Source organism: Oncorhynchus kisutch, linkage group LG18 (genome assembly GCF_002021735.2).
Source record: "Oncorhynchus kisutch isolate 150728-3 linkage group LG18, Okis_V2, whole genome shotgun sequence".
Lineage (NCBI taxonomy): Eukaryota > Metazoa > Chordata > Actinopteri > Salmoniformes > Salmonidae > Oncorhynchus > Oncorhynchus kisutch.
Window position 1 is genome coordinate 29,316,489 of NC_034191.2, and position 19,397 is coordinate 29,335,885.

The window sequence follows — 19,397 nt, forward strand, 5'->3', positions numbered from 1 at the left end:
AGGAGAAGTACTCCAGATATAACAAACTGACCCTAGCCCCCCGACACATAAACTACTGCAGCATAAATACTGGAGGCTGAGACAGGAGGGGTCAGGAGACACTGTGGACCCATCCGAGGACACCCCCGGACAGGGCCAAACAGGAAGGATATAACCCCACCCACTTTGCCAAAGCACAGCCCCCACACCACTAGAGGGATATCTTCAACCACCAACTTACCATCCTGAGACAGGGCCGAGTATAGCCCACAAAGATCTCCGCCATGGCACAACCCAAGGGGGGGCGCCAACCCAGACAGGATGACCACATCAGTGAATCAACCCACTCAGGTGATGCACCCCTTCCAGCACATGTATTACTCTTAAATGTATTCTTAATTTGTTAACTGTGGGTTTGAATTATGGGACTAATGACAAAAAACACATTCACTGCCGTTGGCAGACATAGGCTCACATTAATTGGGCAAATTTATGGTTCTGGGGGCAGATCAGTTGGTTAGGGCAATGTAAGGGTTTAGTACAATAACTATGGCAACTCATACATAGAAAGGTACAGTATAGAACACCATAAAGTATCATATGCTAATGAACTTGACGGTTTTGCAATGAATCTATCTCTCTAGAATCAAGATTAGACAAGAAACAAGTGAATGAGCAAATGTATTTCTTGTCTGGTCACTGATCACTTGTGAGGTAACACCTTATTACATACTTCAAAATCTCAGTTATCATTCTTTAGCTGAATTAGTGAAAGATGATGGCACACCAATAGACTACATATGAAGATAGAATTAGATTAAGATATTCAAGTAATCTTACAGGTATCAATATTAAACTATTTCAATTAGGATAGGATGAACTTTAATGACCCTGAGGAGTAAATTGTATTTGGCACAAAATGCTGGTGTGTACAAAATAGACACTGTACATTACACACCCAAAATAATATACAAATGAAATGCTTCTGAATGAATGACCAATGCTTTTTTATTTTAATCATGAAAAACATGAAAACAAATATATGTCATAGATATTCTAGAACAACAACAATGCCATTCCTCTTGTCTAGTGAGCGAGTGAGTGGGAGGAGTAGGACAGACCCGTTCCTCCCGTTCAGTACGGCCCTCCCCTTTGCTTTATCTAACCTCAAGCCTAACAACAGTGTACCACACCCAAAGGACTGGACCTCAATGGACAACCCAAATGAACTGGACAAACCACTTATCAGCGAGACAAGTTCTGATAAGGAGTCTACCGCGTAAGTTGATGCGCACTCTTGAATATAGATGCTTAATTTTTGTACTAATTGCTTACAGACTCTTACAACATAAGTAATTAACTTTTTAACAACTCTTTAATAATATGACAATGTTTTGTGATAAGGTCAGTGGAAGTTAGGCGCCTAAAAGGCAGGTAATCCAAAAAGGCGGGCAGTTGGATAGAAAAACACGTACAGTGCATTCGGAAGGTGTTCAGACCCCTTGACTTTTTCCACATTTTGTTACATTACAGCCTTATTGGATGAATGGATTAAATTATTTTTTTCCATCATCAATCTATTACACAATTTTGCATAATGACCAAGCGAAAACAGGTTTTTCTGTTCTACAAATGTATTACAAAACAAACCAGAAATACCTTATTTACATAAATATTTAGACCCTTTGCTATGAGACTCAAAATTGAGCTGAGGTGCACCCTGTTTCCATTGATCATCCTTGAGATGTTTCTACAACTTGACTGGAGTTTACCTGTGGCAAATTAAATTGATTGGACATGATTTGGAAAGGCACACACTTCTACAGTATATAAGGTCCCACAGTTGACAGTGCATGTCAGAGCAAAAACCAAGCCATGAGGTCGAAGGAATTGTCCGTAGATCTCAGAGACAGGATTGTGTCTAGGCACAGATCTGGGGAAGGGTGCCAAAATATTTCTGCAGCATTGAAGGTCCACAAGAACCACCATAATTCTTAAATGGAAGAAGTTTAGAACCAACAAGACTCTTCCTAGAGCTGGCTGCCAAACTGAGCAATTGGGGGAGGAGGGCCTTGGCCCGTTAGGTGAACAAGAACCCAAGAGTTCCTTTGTGGAGATGGGAGAACCTTCCAGAAGGACAAACATCTCTGCAGTACTCCACCAATCAGGCAAGTCAGTTAAGAACAAATTCTTATTTTCAATGACGGCCTAGGAACAGTGGGTTAACTGCCTTGTTCAGTGGCAGAACAACAGATTTTCACCTTGTGGATTCGATCTTGCAACCTCTCGGTTACTAGTCCAACGCTCTAGCCACTAGGCTACCTGCCGCCCCCTTCATTGTTGAGTAGCCACTCCTCAGTAAAAAAGCACATGACAGCCCTCTTGGAGTTTGCCAAAAGGCACTTAAAGGACTCTCAGACCATGAGAAACAAGATGATCTGGTCTGCTGAAACCAAGATTAAACTCTTTGGCCTGAATTTCCAAACATCACATCTAGGGAAAACCTGGTACTATCCATATGGTGGTGCATGGTGGTGGCAGCATCATGCTGTGGGGATGTTTTTCGGTGGCATGGACTGGGAAATCCACCCTGAAGTTGGAATGTTGCAGGCCCTAGCTGCCATTACAATCTCAGGGGCTTGGACTAAAATTTGGAGAGCTTGTTCTGGCGGTTGTCAGTTTTGATCCTCACCCAGTCCTGGGCCTTCAGGCTTTGTGGTTTCACTCTGTGAGACGTGTCATAGCATTATTTAATCTGTTGCTGTGCTGCTCCAACATAGGCTTGCCTTGCTGCAGCAGGCTTGTTCTTTTGTTTTGGGCAGAGGCAGTCCAAATGGAGTTTCAGTTCCCTGCCAATCATCAGAGAGGCAGGAGACACCCCAGTTGTGGAGTGTTTGGTAACCCTGATGTGGAGTAGGGTAAGGCTCAGAGCCACATCAAAAGGTCATCCCTCAGCCAAGTAGGCTGAGGCCGTATTCCTTCCTTCAGGTTCCTGTTCAAGCATTTGCTTGAGGGTGGTACACAGCTGTCCGGGTGTGCTTGATCGATTGCTTTTCAAGATACACAGATAGATCATTTGAGACAAACCGGGGGCCATTGTCTATCGTAATGGTGCTGGGCAACCCCCACTGACAGAATAGTTTGAGTGTTTGGATGATCATCTGTGAGGTGGTAGAGGACAATCGCATGGCCATTCCATTGGTGTCAGGGGTGCAGGAGTGGGTATGCCTGATTTCCCACTCATCAGGCATGCTGTGCAGCTCATCACAAGGGACTCAATGTCTTTTTCAATATTTTGCCACCAGACCGTGTCCCTGCACCGTTGTTTCACCTTAACGATGCCCAGGTGCCCCTCATGTGCCATGCGAAGCGTAGTTTGGAAGAAACTATAAGTAGTATATTGCCATTCTGAGGAATAACTGCAGCTATGCTGCAGACTGAGGCTCAGGTAAGGTAAAGAATGGCTTCCAACTGGGACAGGATGAGGGTGATGCCCTGGCTGGAAAGCTTGTATCCAAGAATCCCAACGTCTGACATCCTGAACACACACTTTTCTGTGTTGAGTCTAGCCCCGTTCTCGAAGAGCTGATGAAACACCTGCTGCAAGCAAGAATCGTGCTCTGTCTGTGATGCACCGTGCACCACAATGTCATCCAGATAGATTGACACTCCATGTATGCCTGCCAGAAGAAGAGTCATAATCTTCTGGAAACAGCTGAGTCCGAATGGCATGCATTTGTACCTGAACAACCCCCTGTGTGTTATGAATGCAGTGAGATCTCAACTCTCATGGACAAAACCTCTAAGGTGACCTAGCCCATCAAACAGTTGTGAGTACTCCATAGGCACTGGTCTAGGCAAGTGCTGCACATGTGCACCAGTTGAATCTGACCGCTTGAACCCTCGGGCATGAAATAAGTCCAGTCTGAGGATGTTAGCGCCATCTGTAGCAACGTAGAACTGGGTGGCTCCTGTAGTTTTGTTGTTGTAACAGACTAGCAGTGAGACAGTCCTAATGACTGAGATCGGCGTGTGGTTGTAGATGTTGAGGGATACTGCTGGTCTATGCAGTGGTACATGTAAGAAGAATGAGTCATATGTGGCTTTGTTCAAAAGTGGCACTTTTGCTCCAGTGTCAATCACCAGGGAGGTTTTAACACCCTTAATGTAGCAGTCACATTGCTTGAACGCAACTGAGTCATCATGTACAGAGTTAATGGAGACTGGTGAACTTCGACCTGCATCTGCTGGACGCTGTCCTGCTGCTAATGAACGACAACAACGGGCAACATTATTGTATTTGTTGCAGTTCTTGTAGCATTGCCCCTTTGGTGGACATGTAGATGCCCTTGTAGCATGCCCACTGGAGCCACAATTAGAACAATGTCACCCCCAATGGTTTCCTGCGCATTTTGCACTGGTGCCTCAGCCAGTGTGTGAAGCTGCGCCCCCTGAGATACACTCTGTAGTTTATGTAGGTCAGCGAGAGAAACTTCCATTTGTTTTCCAATAGTAAGTGCCAGCCTGCCAGCTTAGTGGAGTCTGCCACTAGCATAGTCAGTGTAGTCAGCTCAGCTTTCCCCATTGAGACAGTATCTGTGCCTCGATCTAGGTTGGGCAAAACTAAACATGGCGGTGTTCGCTTTAGCAATCTCACAGGAATAAAGATCTCCTCCATTCCTTTCATTATTGAAAGAGATTGTGGTATCTCACATCTCAAAATAGGGCACCTTAATGTTAGATCCCTCACTTCCAAGGCAGTTATAGTCAATGAACTAATCACTGATCAAAGTATTGATGTGATTGGCCTGACTGAAACATGGCTTAAGCCTGATGAATTTACTGTGATGAATTTAATTCTGGTTACACTAGTGACCATATCCCCCGCGCATCCTGCAAAGGCAGAGGTGTGTGCTAACATTTGCGATAGCAAATTTCAATTTCATTTTTTTTTACTGGGTTTTCGTCTCTTTTGAGCTTCTAGTCATGAAATCTATGCAGCCTACTCAATCACTTTTTATAGCTACTGTTTACAGGCTTCATGGGCAGTATACAGCGTTCCTCACGGAGTTCCCTGAATTCTTAATGGATTTTGTAGTCATGGCAGATAATATTAAACTTTTTGGTGACTTTAATATTCAGATGGAAAAGTCCACAAACCACTCCAAAAGGCTTTAGGAGCCATCATCGACTCCGGGTTTTGTCCAACATGTCTCCGGACCTACTCACTGCCACAATCACACTTTGGACCTAGTTTTTTCCCATGGAATAAATATTGTGGATCTTAATGTTTTTCCTCATAATCCTGGACTATCGGACCACCATTTTATTACGTTTGCAATCGCAACAAATCTGCTCAGACCCCAACCAAGGATCATCAAAAGCTGTACAACCCAAAGATTCCTAGATGCCCTTCCAGACTCCCTCCGCCTACCCACAGACGTCAGAGTACAACAATCGGTTTACCACCTAACTGAGGAACTTAATTTAACCTTGCGTAATACCTTAGTTGTTGTCGCACCCCTAATAACAAAAAACATTTGTCATAATAAACTAGCTCCCTGGTATATGTAAGGGGCTTAATACAGTTGTATTCCAGCCACTAGGGGGTATCGTTTAAGCGAATTGGGAAGAGTAAGAATGACAAACTAAAGAAAAACTGTAAACAGCTGTTACCTGTGCTGACATGATTAAATGTGAAGTAAACCGTACTTTTCGCGTTGTAGTTTATATGATAAGCTCATTGGAAGGGTAACATATACATTAAATACCCGAGCCCTGAAGTAAGCTTCCAGAAAATTTGAACGGAAATGGCACTACACCAAACTGGAAGTCTTCTGATCAGCTTGGAAAGACAGTACCGTGCAATATCGAAGATCCCTCACTGCTGCTTGATCATCCTATTTTTCCAACTTAATTGAGGAGAATAATAACACTCTAAAATAAATGTTTGATACTGTCGCAAAGCTAACTAAAAAGCAGCATTCCCCAAGATAGGATGGCTTTCACTTCAGCAGTGATACATTCATGAACTCCTTTGAAGAAAAGATCATGATCATTAGAAAGAAAATTACAGACTCCTCTTCAAATCTGCGTATTTCTCTAAAGCTCAATTGTCCTTAGTCTGCACAACACTGCCAGGACCTAGGATCAAGGGAGACACTCAAGTTTTTTAATACTATATCTCTTGACACATTGATGAAAATAGTAATGGCCTCTAAATCTTCAAGCTGCATACTGGACCCTATTCCAACTAAACTACTGAAAGAGTTGCTTCCTGTGCTTGGCCCTCCTATGTAGAACATAATAAATGGCTCCCTATCCACCAGATGTGTACCTAACTCACTAAAAGTGGCAGTAACAAAGCCTCTTGAAAAGCCAAACCTTGACCTAGAAAATATAAAAAACTTTTGGCGTATATCAAATCTCTCATTCTTCTCAAACATTTTAGAAAAAGCTGTTAGGCAGTGTTACGTTCCCCAGTTTCTGTGTTGTTGTGGGTTTGTATGTGTGTCTATTTCAGGAAATAGCTTCCTGGATTCCTAAAGCAGCTTTTGGTCGGCCCCATTGCTGATTGGAGCTCTGACCCCTCCCTCTCGTCAGGGGATACAGCTGTTTCATCAAGTACCAACTCCTTCTCCAGCTTGGTAAAAGCCAGTGTTCCTTCTCTCAGAGAGGAGAGCTTCTTTTTATGTCCTGTGTTGGTTGTGGTGGTCAGTGAACTTTTTTTGATATTATTTTGTAGCCCGCTCCTTCAGAGGTATGTGTATGACAATAGGATTTAGTGTTTGTGGTTACTGAAATTTCACACTTAGAGTATTGGTAAATTATTCTGTGTTTCATTTGTTCCCAGGGGGGAAGGGGAACACACATTGGGAGTGTTTAGGCAAGAAGCCTGCGGGCATACATAACTCGTAGTATTTAATCTGTCTATGCACACTATGCACACTAGGTAAGACCTGAAGACTAACAATGTATGCGAAACGCTTCAGTCTGGTTTTAGACCCCATCAAAGCACTGAGACTGCACTCGTGAAGGTGGTAAATTACATTTTAATGGTGTCAGACCAAGGGTTTGCATCTGTCCTCGTGCTCCTAGACCTTCGTGCTGTTTTTGATACCATCGATCACCACATTCTTTTGGAGAGATTGGAAACCCAAATTGGTCTACACGGACAAGTTCTGGCCTGGTTTAGATCTTATATGTCAGCAAGATCTCAGTTTGTCTCTGTGGATGGTTTGTCCTCTGACAAATAAACTGTAAATTCCAGTGTTCCTCAAGGTTCCGTTTTAGGACCTCTATTGTTTTCACTATATATTTTACCTCTTGGTGATGTCATTTGGAAACATATTGTTAACGTTCACTGCTATGCAGACGATACACAGCTGTACAGTTCTATGAAACATGGTGAAGCCCCAATTTTTGCCCTCCCTGGAAGCCTGTGTTTCAGACATAAGGAGGTGGCAAATGTTTTACTTTTTAACTCGGACAAAACAGAGATACTGGTTCTAGGTCCCAAGAAACAAAGAGATCTTCTGTTGGATCTGATAATTAATATTGATGGTTGTACAGTCTTCTAAAAAAAAAACTGTAAAGGACCTTGGCCTTACTCTGGACCATGATCTCTCTTTTGACAAACATATCAAGACTGTTTCATGGACAGCTTCTTTCCATCTACTTAACATAGCAAAATTCAGAAACTTCCTGTCAAAAAATTATGCAGGAAAAATGTATCCATGCTTTTGTTATTTCTAGATTAGACAACTGCAATGCTCTACTTTCTGGCTACCCGGATAAAGCACTAAATAAACTTCAGTTAGTGCTAAAGACGGCTGCTAGAATCTTGATTAGAACCAAAACATTAGATCATATTACTCCAGTAGTAACATCTAAACTGGCGTCCTGTTAAGGCTAGGGCTGATTTCAAGGTTTTACTGCTAACCTAAAAAGCATTAGATTGGAGCCAGCCCATGTATCTTTCCGATTTGGTCCTGCAGTACATACCTACACATACGCTACGGTCACAAGACGCAGGCCTCCTTATTGTCCCTAGAATTTCTAAGCAAACAGCTGGATGCAGGGCTTTAGCCTATAGAGCTCAATTTTTATTGAATGGTCTGCCTATCTATGTGAGAGACGCAGACTCAGTCTCGATCTTTTCAGTCTTTATTGAAGAATCATATCTTCAGTAGGGCCAATGATTGAGTGAGTCTGGCCCAAGGGTGTGAAGGTGAACGGAAAGGCACTGGAGCAACGAACCACCCTTGCTGTCTCTGCCTGGCTGGTTCCCCTCTCTCCACTGGGATTCTCTGCCTCTAACCCTATTACGGGGGCTGAGTCACTGGCTTACTGGTGCTCTTCAATGCCGTCCCTAGGAGGGGTGTGTCACTTGAGTGGGTTGAATCTCTGACGTGATCTTCCTGTCTGGGTTGGCACCGCCCTCGGGTTCGTGTCTCTCTCTCTCGACCTCTCGAACTGAGCCCTAGGACCATGCCTGATGATTCCTTGCTGCTCCACTTTCAACTGTTCTTCCTGCGGCTATGGAACCATGACCTGTTCACCGGATGTGCTACCTTGTCCCGGATCTGCTGTTTTCGACTCTCTCTCTACCGCACCTGCCGACTCTAACTCTGAATGATCGGCTATGAAAAGCCAACTGACATTTACTCCTGAGGTGCTGACCTGTTGCACCCTCTACAACCACTGTGACTACTATTATTTATTATTATTTATCTATGAACATTTGAACATCTTGGCCATGTACTGTTGTAATTGTCACCCGGCACAGCCAGAAGAGGACTGGCCACCCCTCAGAGCCTGGTTCCTCTCTAGGTTGCTTCCTAGGTTCCTGCCTCCTAGGGAGTTTTTCCTAGTCACCGTGCTTCTACATCTGCATTGCTTGCTGTTTGGGGTTTTAGGCTGGGTTTCTGCATAGCACTTTGTGACATCGGCTGATGTAAAGAGAGGCTTTATAAATACATTTAATTGATTTCTCCAGTGTCAGATCATCGGTCTTTAACAACAATTTCTCTTTCAGTGGAGCACAATTTTTCAATGGACTTTTAAGGTTCAAATTTGTTTTAGATTGGTCCTGAATCTGCATGGTCCCACTAGCTCTCTCAAGAAGACAAACAATGCTAAAGACTCACCCCGCAGTTGAGCTTTTTTTATTTGTGTTTTTTTCATTTTTTTTCACCTTTATTTAACCAGGTAGGCTAGTTGAGAACAAGTTCTCATTTGCAACTGCGACCTGGCCAAGATAAAGCATAGCAGTGTGAGCAGACAACAAAGAGTTACACATGGAGTAAACAATTAACAAGTCAATAACACAGTAGAAAACAAAGGGGAGTCTATATACAATGTGTGCAAAAGGTATGAGGTAGGCAAATAATTACAGTTTTGCAGATTAACACTGGAGTGATGAATGATCAGATGGTCATGTACAGGTAGAGATATTGGTGTGCAAAAGAGCAGTGAGATACACCTGCTGGAGCGCGTGCTACGGATGGGTGTTGCCATCGTGACCAGTGAGCTGAGATAAGGCGGAGCTTTACCTAGCATGGACTTGTAGATGACCTGGAGCCAGTGGGTCTGGCGACGAATATGTAGCGAGGGCCAGCCGACTAGAGCATACAAGTCGCAGTGGTGGGTGGTATAAGGTGCTTTAGTGACAAAACGGATGGCACTGTGATAGACTGCATCCAGTTTGCTGAGTAGAGTGTTGGAAGCCATTTTGTAGATGACATCGCCGAAGTCGAGGATCGGTAGGATAGTCAGTTTTACTAGGGTAAGCTTGGCGGCGTGAGTGAAGGAGGCTTTGTTGCGGAATAGAAAGCCGACTCTTGATTTGATTTTCGATTGGAGATGTTTGATATGAGTCTGGAAGAAGAGTTTGCAGTCTAGCCAGACACCTAGGTACTTATAGACGTCCACATATTCTAGGTCTGAAGTGAAAACAATGCATGATCCAGTGGCAAGGGGCAAACTCAACAACAACAAAAAATGTGCATGCCAGCAAAGCCACTACACAATACAACACTAAACAATACATTAATTACACTAACGGTGACAAACAGTGCCCACACTGTTAGGGCCTACATAAAGCTGTCCCAAAAACAGCTTTCTTTCAGCACCACGGAGTGAATCCTTACTGCTACTGTTACGCCCCTGAAAACAGGGGAGAAATAATCACGAGAGTGATACGGTGTTGTATTCTCAATTTAACGTTTAGTTGAATCAATTTCACAAAAGTAACACATTACAAAACAACAGAAAAACCATTATACAAATAACACAGCAAAATATATTATTAACAACGTAAAATGGCAGCTACTCTCAGTACGATGCTATTCTTCACTTCAACCGAGCAGGGCTAATATTACTCTCTTCAAACTTAACTCTAACTTCCTCAAAACGTTACTAAGACACACCTTAAACACTCTTGACATGTTAGTGAGTTATAACATTTAAATTACTATTTTATCATCAATAAAGTACCTGAAAACAGGGGAGAAATAATCACGAGAGTGATACGGTGTTGTATTCTCAATTTAACGTTTAGTTGAATGAGAAAAAGACCGCGATTTTCCCCAGGAATATGGGTGGAGACCAGAGCAATCGATCTCCGGCTCATAGATTAAGAGCATTTCGTAGATCACAGATTAACACTTTTAGGCACTACAAAATCAAGTAATCAATATAACATTTACACATTACTCTCACAATTCGTACCCTTTGACAGATTTGAACTTTAACACAATTATATGAATGTTATCAATCTTTATCAACTGATACTGAATGCATCTTTTTAACCTTCAATGTTTTAAGATCCTCACATACTATGAACTTACTAATACTTTTTAATGTATAACAGGCTATGACTATTTCCTTTAACCTGTCACACTACACCTGACTCTCAGCGGAGCCTTGTCTGGCAGCGAAACAGTTCATTCAGACTCATTTACTGCATTTAAAAAAAAATCATAGCTGATATGACTGACTTATACTGACTTATATACTGACAATTGAGATGTAAAAACTATGGCGTGAGGGAACGATGAACGGATAGCAGGCAATCCGTCATTTTGATTAAGATATTAATGAACGAGCTAAGACGACGTAGTCAATATAACTATTTGTTCAGCCCTTTTGAAATGTACAGCGACAGAATTCAGAACATGGGCCGTTATTACAGTATTCTCACTGTACACCAATTCAGAACCGTAGGATAAATAAGGGGGCATATGAGCAGACAATGAAAGTTCTTACAATATTCAATGGTGACATTTCTTTAAAATAGGCTATAGGCTACATGTGCACCACTGAGTCAGAACAGTAGACTAAGTTATGAGGGGGAAAAGGGACCAAATTATTAGGGTGAGGCACACGGGCTACTAACTTACTACACAACATACACTTAGTATTACTTAGCTACAGTATACATATTTCCCTGGGATATTACATAATTTATGTAGCAGCATACAATACAATTTTAGACTCACCTGGTTGTGCTGTGCTCACTTGAACAGTTCTTGTGGGCAGATTTTGTCATCAAACGTTGTCATCAAAGTCTGGCATTCTCTCGATTCATGGTTTTTTAAAGACAATTGGGAACTCTGAAATCAAATCAAATTTATTTATATAGTCCTTCGTTCATTAGCTGATATCTCAAAGTGCTGAACAGAAAGAAAAAGAAAAACAAAGTTGAATCATGACGTCAGTGATCTTCAGGTCGGAGCTCTAGAAAGAGGCCCTAGTTCCCGGCATGAAATTCCGAGTTGGGATAACCATTCAAAAATTTATATCCTAGTCGGAGCTCGTTTTTTTCATAGTTCCCAGTTTTCTTGAACTCCAGTTTCCAAATTTCCTGTTTTGAACGCGGCAAAAGTCATGCTGGATTGATTATGTTTGTTTTTTTACATTGTTTGCAAACTGATATGTGACACGTACTAATGCCAAAATAACATGCAAAACAGGCAACAACATCAACAAAAATATATAACTATATACAGTACCAGTCCAAAGTTTGGACACACTTACTCATTCAAGGGTTTTTATTTATTTTTACTATTTTCGGCATTGTAGAATAATAATGAATACATCAAAACTATGAACTAACACATATGGAATCATGTAGTAACCAAAAAAGTGTTAAACAAATCAAAGTATATTTTCTATTTTAGATTCTTCAAAGTAGCCACCTTTTGCCTTGATGACAGCTTTGCACACTCTTGGCATTCTCTCAATCAGCTTCACCTGGAAGGAGTTCCCACATATGCTGAGCACTTGTTGGCTGCTTTTCCTTCACTCTGCAGTCCAACTCATCCCAAACCATCTCAATTTGGTTGAGGTCGGGTGATTGTGAAGGCCAGGTCATCTGATGCAGCACTCCATCACTCTCCTTCTTGGTCAAATAGCCCTTACACAGCCTGGAGGTGTGTTGGGTCATTGTCCTGTTGAAAAACAAATGATAGTCCCACTAAGTGCAAACCAGATGGGATGGCATATCCCTGCAGAATGCTGTGGTAGCCATGCTGGTTAAGTGTGCCTTGAATTCTAAATAAATCACTGACAGTGTCACCAGCAAAGCACTCCCAAACCATCACACCACCTCCTCCATGCTTCACGGTGGGAACTATACATGTGGAGATAATTCATTAACCTACTCCGCATCTCACAAAGACAGTTGGAACAGTTGGAACCAAAAATCTCAAATTTGGACATCAGACCAAAGGACAGGTTTACACCGGTCTAATGTCCATTGCTCATATTTCTTGGCCCAAGCAAGTCTCTTCTCTTATTGGTGTCCTTTAGTAGTGATTTCTTTGCAGCAATACAACTATGAAGGCCAGTTGATGTTGAGATGTGTCTGTGTCTGTTACTTGAACTCTGTGAAGCATTTATTTGGGCAGCAATTTCTGAGGCTGGTAACTCTAATGAACATGTACTCTGCAGCAGAGGTATCTCTGGGTCTTAATTTCCTGTGGCGGTCCTCATGAGAGCCAGTTTCATCATAGCGCTTAATGGTTTTTGCGACTGCACTTGAAGAAACGTTCAAAGTTCTTGAAATGTTCCGGATTGACTGACAATCATTTCTTGAAGTAACAATGGACTGTCTTTTCTCTTTGCCTATTTGATCTGTTCTTGCCATAATATGGACTTAGCCCTATTTGGTAAGACCAAGACCATCTTCTGTATACCACCCCTACCTTGTCACAACACAACTGATTGGCTCAAACGCATTAAGAGTGAAAGAAATTCCACAAATGAACTTTTAAGAAAGCACACCTGTTAATTGAAATGCATTCCAGGTGACTACCTCATGAAGCTGGTTGAGAGAATGCCAAGAGGCTCTGCCCCACCTGCCCTCAATGACGGGTCGCCACTGGCATGATCACACTGCGTGAGCCACTGTAGTGTTCCTCGAGAGCTTGGACTGCCGATGTAAACTTGTTATCCACTGGCTGTAGAGTAGAGATGACACATTGTCCCTCAGCACTGTCAGCTCCGTGCAGATTGATAGCTACCATACACAACTGGAACAGGTGGATCTCTGGGGACCAGGAGAAATACAGATGGTGGAGGTAAGCTAAACTCTGCCATCCTCATCGCCAAAATGTTACAAATGCCTGGAGGCTTGTTCTGCAATTAAACTGTCTTGGCAGTTTTACTCTTACTCCCTCACGCTTTACTTCAGATGAACATGTTAACAACTCGAACAAACACATTTTTCCAATCCTCACACATCAATACATGCACAACATGCCCGATACATTCTTAAAGCAACAGTATTCAACTTTGGTTTTAGAAGTGAGGGGAACAGAATTATTATAATGATTTCATCCAGTTGGATTAACACTCCAAACAGCCTACCCAACCGCCCGGTGGCTTCCGCATGGTCCTAAAGCACACTGTTGCCTTGATTTGTATCTCATTCCAATGATAAAACTGAGGGGGACAAAATTGCAATTTCAGAATGTCCCCAGTGAAAGTTGCGCACCTGCTGAACACAACAGTGGGAAAAAGTTTTTAAAGACTACAATCTCCTACAAAATTAAAAGTATGTCTTTGGTAAATGCCCAAGTGCAAATGCTGGAACTACACAAATAGGGTAGGTATTTATTGTCCATCACTGATTGATTGATTGATTGATTGGTTGGTTGATTGGCATTGCTCTGCAGGTCAGACAGCCCTGTATGTGGCCATAGAGAGGAGCTTAGACTTTGTAGAGTTTAGTTGATCTAGAAGTGTTGGAGAGACTACAGAAAGATAGGGAGGGTGTTGATCCATCTGATTTGTTTAATAGACGTCTGGATACTGTGTATCAGGATTTTGTGGCCATTTACACAAATGGTTCAAAAGATCCAAGAACAGAACGTACTGGGTCAGCATTTGTAGTGCAGGAACGTGGGATGGCAATCTGCAAATGTATTACAGATTATCTGGCTGTATATATGGCGGAGCTGATGGCCATACTGTTAGCCTTGCAATGGTTGGAGAAAGTATGCTCTGATTCATGTGCAGTGCTGATGAGTCTGCAGTCCTTTAGCTCACATAGCAGACAAGACTAGCTTTATGATGTACTACAAACCCATGGCATAGAGAGATGGGTATATAGGTAAGATTTACTTGGGTACCAGCCCATGTGGGGTCGGTGGAGAATGAGGCAATTGATGTCATGGCTAAACAAGCACTTAGTAGTGGGGATGTTGATGTTGTAGTTTCAATGAGCAAGGCCGAAGCCAAAATCCTGCTATTGACAGTGATGGTGCAGAGATGGCAGGAGAAGTGGAATAGAGATACTACGGGGCAGGCATTTATTTCAAGTACAGAGGAAAGTCGAGGAGCGGAGGACGTCATGTGTTGCTACAGTGTGGGCAGTATCAGAAGGAAAGAGAGAGGCTGAGATCTAGTATGAGGGACAAGGGGATACAGGAGTATATTGAGTAGAACCTCATTAGATATAGGCTGGAATATTTTATATTTCTTAAGAGCAACGGGGCTGGCAGGTAGGATTTAGTTTCTCCCTGTGTTTGGTCCACCCTCCAGTACAGTAAGTGGCGGTAATGCACCATAATGTTGGATGCCTACCGCCAATAAACTCCACTGAAGAAGACTAAAAAACGTGGAGTTGCTGGTACAGAAAGAAGCAGACGTTCAGCCAACATGGGACCACAGGTTCTTTCTCTGGCCCTCATCTGGATCAACTTGCTCTAATACTCTAGTGAAATAATTTTGACATGTAAATATTAGATTTTTAAGTTGTATTCAATGATTATATGATTCGTTCCACCAATTCAGTGCCTTTTGAGAAGTGTAACATGGTAAAACAAAAATGTTTGATTTCACCTAATTTTAACATAAAGAGCAAATGTTCAACTTCATAAAAAACATGTTTTCACATCTGAAGACATTAAATAAAAAAATATACTATAGTAAGTGCCTATTAATTGCCAAATAAAGTAACAGGGTTGAAGATTTCTTCGTAAATCAGACATAAATCCCCTTGTGATGGGAGAGTGGTAGCTTGTTGTGTGCAACCGGGACTGGCAATTGAATACAAGCTTCACCAAAAAAATGAACATTGTTAAAACAATTCTAGTCTGTCTATCTATGGGTAACAGGGTTGATGTGTTTTCCTCGACCCGCTAAGTTTTCCACCACAAAACACCAGAAAATTGCCAAAAAGAGTAGAACTAGCTCACCTGCTTTAACTTTATGATTTGACTATTTGATGTTCAATGTTTCTTTTGAAAAAAATATTTTACAAATAATAGTTTCACCATATTAAAATGACTGTTCGGGTCACGTAACAGGGTTGACCTTAAAATGAGGGACAGATATGAATAAATCACTAATCACATTATTATAATATTTGTATTTAATTAATCTTTATTTAACTAAGCAAGTCAGTTAAGAACAAATTATTATTTATAATGACAGCCTACCAAAAGGCCTCCTTTGGGGATGGGGGCCTGGTATTAAAAATATAAATACAATATAAATATAGGACAAAACACACAGCACAACAAGAGAGACAACACAACACTACATAAAGAGAGACCTAAAGACAACAACATAGCAAGGCAGCAACACATGACAACACAGCATGGTAGCAACACAACATAACAACAACATGGTAGCAACACAACATAACAACAACATGGCAGCAACACATGACAACACAGCATGGTAGCAACATAACATAACAACATGGTTAAATATAACGTATTATTTAAATAATAGTCTTCAGAAATTACTTTGTCAAAGCAACAAAATAACTAAGGCTTTTCAGTAATGGTGAAACTTGGATACATTTTGGGATTGAGTGTGTTAAAATTTTCCTAGAAGTGACACAGTTGACGGCGGAAGGAGTCAAAACGCTGAATTTTGGCACTTTAGCAAGCCTTTATTCATATAAAAAAACAGATTTATTTGATTCTCCATGTTGTCTATATTAAATGGCACTTGATTTAATATGACAGGCTTTTAAAATTCAATATTGGTTCACAATTTCTGATGACACTAATTTCGTGGAACGACCCATATACAGTATAGTATAGGTGTGTTCTCAGAGTGACTTTCTTTAAATGTCCTACCCTGCTTGCACTAGAATCATTTTGACATGCTGATCCTCTTCACAGACTTCTCGATGAGAAGTGGTGCAAGTTTGCCAGTAAGATAAAGGTAACATTTTTTAATGAAAAAGATATTCTTGATGAACTTCCTGACTTATGTGGTATACCTGGGCATCTTCACCAGTGGGCTCCTACAGAAAGGAAGGACAATTGAGTCTCTTACTGACCAAAAATTCCCCAAATATGTATACACCTAATATACACCTTACCCCCCCTCATAAAAATTCTATAACATTTATTTTCTGACAGATACACAATTTCTTTATGCATTGTCTTTGCCAAATACCATATTTATCAAAGACTTCAATGGTTTCACCAAATCCCAAATATAACAGAGGCTGACATTTGATCAATCTGATTTGCAAGCCTATATTTCCTGTTGAGTATAGACCACTTGACTACCTGTGTTTCGTTGGCGAGTTCATCAGTGTCATAAGAGCAGTCTACTTCTTCTGGAGAGGGGTGAGAATGTGTGACTTCTAAGGATTACAAAATGAATGCACTAAGTGTAAGTGCCTCTGGATAACAGCAATCATTTAAAATTATTAAAATGTAATGTAAATGGGACAAACTAGTTTGAATGCAAAACCTCCCTGTAGGAAACTATAGGAGAAGAAGATGCCAAGTGATGTTCTCTGTTCTCCTATAGTTTCCTACAGGGAGCGCTCCTCATGGTGTGTGTAGTGTTGTGTGGGTGTAGGGAGTATGTGGGGCCCCTGGTGCTCTCTCTGGCCCTTGCCTGGATCAGCCTCCTCTACTACTCCAGAGGCTCCAAACTCATGGGAAGTACAACGTCATGATGCAAAATGTAAGAGTTTAGGCCAGTTTAAGCTTTGAAAAGGATCCATTAACAATTCATTAGTAGATTCTAAGTGAACGCTTTCTCTAGCTCTCATCTTCTCAGATGATCTTAGGCAACATCTTGCACTTTATTGTTGTATATTCTGCAGGTATATCCACTTTATCATTGTTTATGGAATTGTATGCAAGCATTTATCATATTGTTTCCCCACAGCAACATTTCTAACCTTTTCCATGTCTCGTTGTTGTGGCCGTGACAGAGGAGTCCCCGTCACGGGAATTGAACACTGGCCAGAAATACACCACCATCACGCCCACATTCCCGTAGGGGGTCGGTGGTTCAAGAAAACACTACAAGAAACCACCCTTCAACAACCTCCAGTTTACCACCCTGGCACTGTTCAAGTTCACCACTGGCATGGGAGACCTGGAGTTCACAGAGCAGATCCAGTACAAAGAGGTGTGTACATGGGACCTGTATTGTGAGACTTCTATTTTGATAGTGAGACTTTTATTACACTTCTTTTTTTTTATGGCTGTGGAGTAAAGAGCACTGTTTGTGCTCATTTTATTTTATTTTTTATTTTTGTACTTTTCATTTTTTTATTGAAGACATTGAGTAATCATTCACAGTGCAGGCTGTAAAAAGTAAGTGAACCTCTGTGTGAACGACAAGATTGGAGGTGTGGGTGTCACAGGTGCCCTGCCCTTTAAATAAAGGCACACAAAGCCAGGTTACTGACAAATCTGTTCTTCTCCAAAAAGATTGGTTAGTGTGAACCATGCCTCGATCCCAACAACTTTTACAGGACCTTAGAAGACACATTATAGAGATGCACAAAGCTGGAAAAGGTTACAAAAGCATTGCTAAAGGCCTTTGTGTTCATCAATCCACGGTAAGTCAGGACTGTTGCTCCTCTCCCTGGGAGTGGGCGTCCTGTGAAGATCACTCCAAGAGCACAAAGGGCAATCCTGAAAGAGGTGAGAAAGAACCCAAGGGTAACAGCAAAATACCTCCAGAAGACTCTACAAACAACAAAAGTCTGTGTTCATGTGTCCACTATCAGAAAAACACTGAACAACAATGGTGTTCATGGAAGGATACCACAAAGGAAACCACTGCTGTCAAAAAAAAAAAAAAAAGTCTCAAGTTTTCCCAAGACCACCTGGATGTTCCACAATGCCTCTGGGAAAATGTACTGTGGACAGATGAGAAAAAATTTGAACTTTTTGGGAAAAATGCACAACGCTATGTGTGGAGGAAAAAGGGCACTGCACACCAAAAATGCATCCCAACTGTGAAGCATGGTGGATTGAGCATCATGGTTTGGGGATGCTTTGCTGCCTCACGGCCTGGACACCTTGCAATCATTGTGGGAACAAGGAATTCAAAGTGTATCAAGACGTTTTACAGGAGAATGTCAGGGCAGCAGTCCATGACCTCAAACTTAAGAGAGGTTGGGTGATGCAATAAGACAATGACCCGAAGCACACAAGTAAATCAACTAAAGAATGACTGAAAATGAAGAAGATTCGCGTTTTGGAATGGCCAAGTCAGAGTCCTGACCTTTATCCAATTGAGATGCTGTGGCATGATCTGAAGAGGGCTGTGCAATCAAGACAACCCAGAAATATTGATGAACTGAAACAGATTTGTAGGGAGGAATGGTTAAAAATTCCTCCTCAACATTGTTCAAGTCTTATAAGCAGCTACAGGAAATGTTTGGCAGAGGTTGTTGCTGCTAAAGGAGGATCTACAAGTTACTAAATTCAAGGGTTCACCTACTTTTTCCACCAGCCTGCACTGTGAATGATTACTCAATGTCTTCAATAAAAATGTACAACTGTTTGTGTGTTATTAGTTTAGTCAGATTGTGTTTGTCTATTATTGTGATTTAGATGAAGATCTGACAATATTTTGTGAGTAATCAGTGCAGAAATCCATGTCATTCCAATGGGTTCACAAACTTTTTTCTTGCA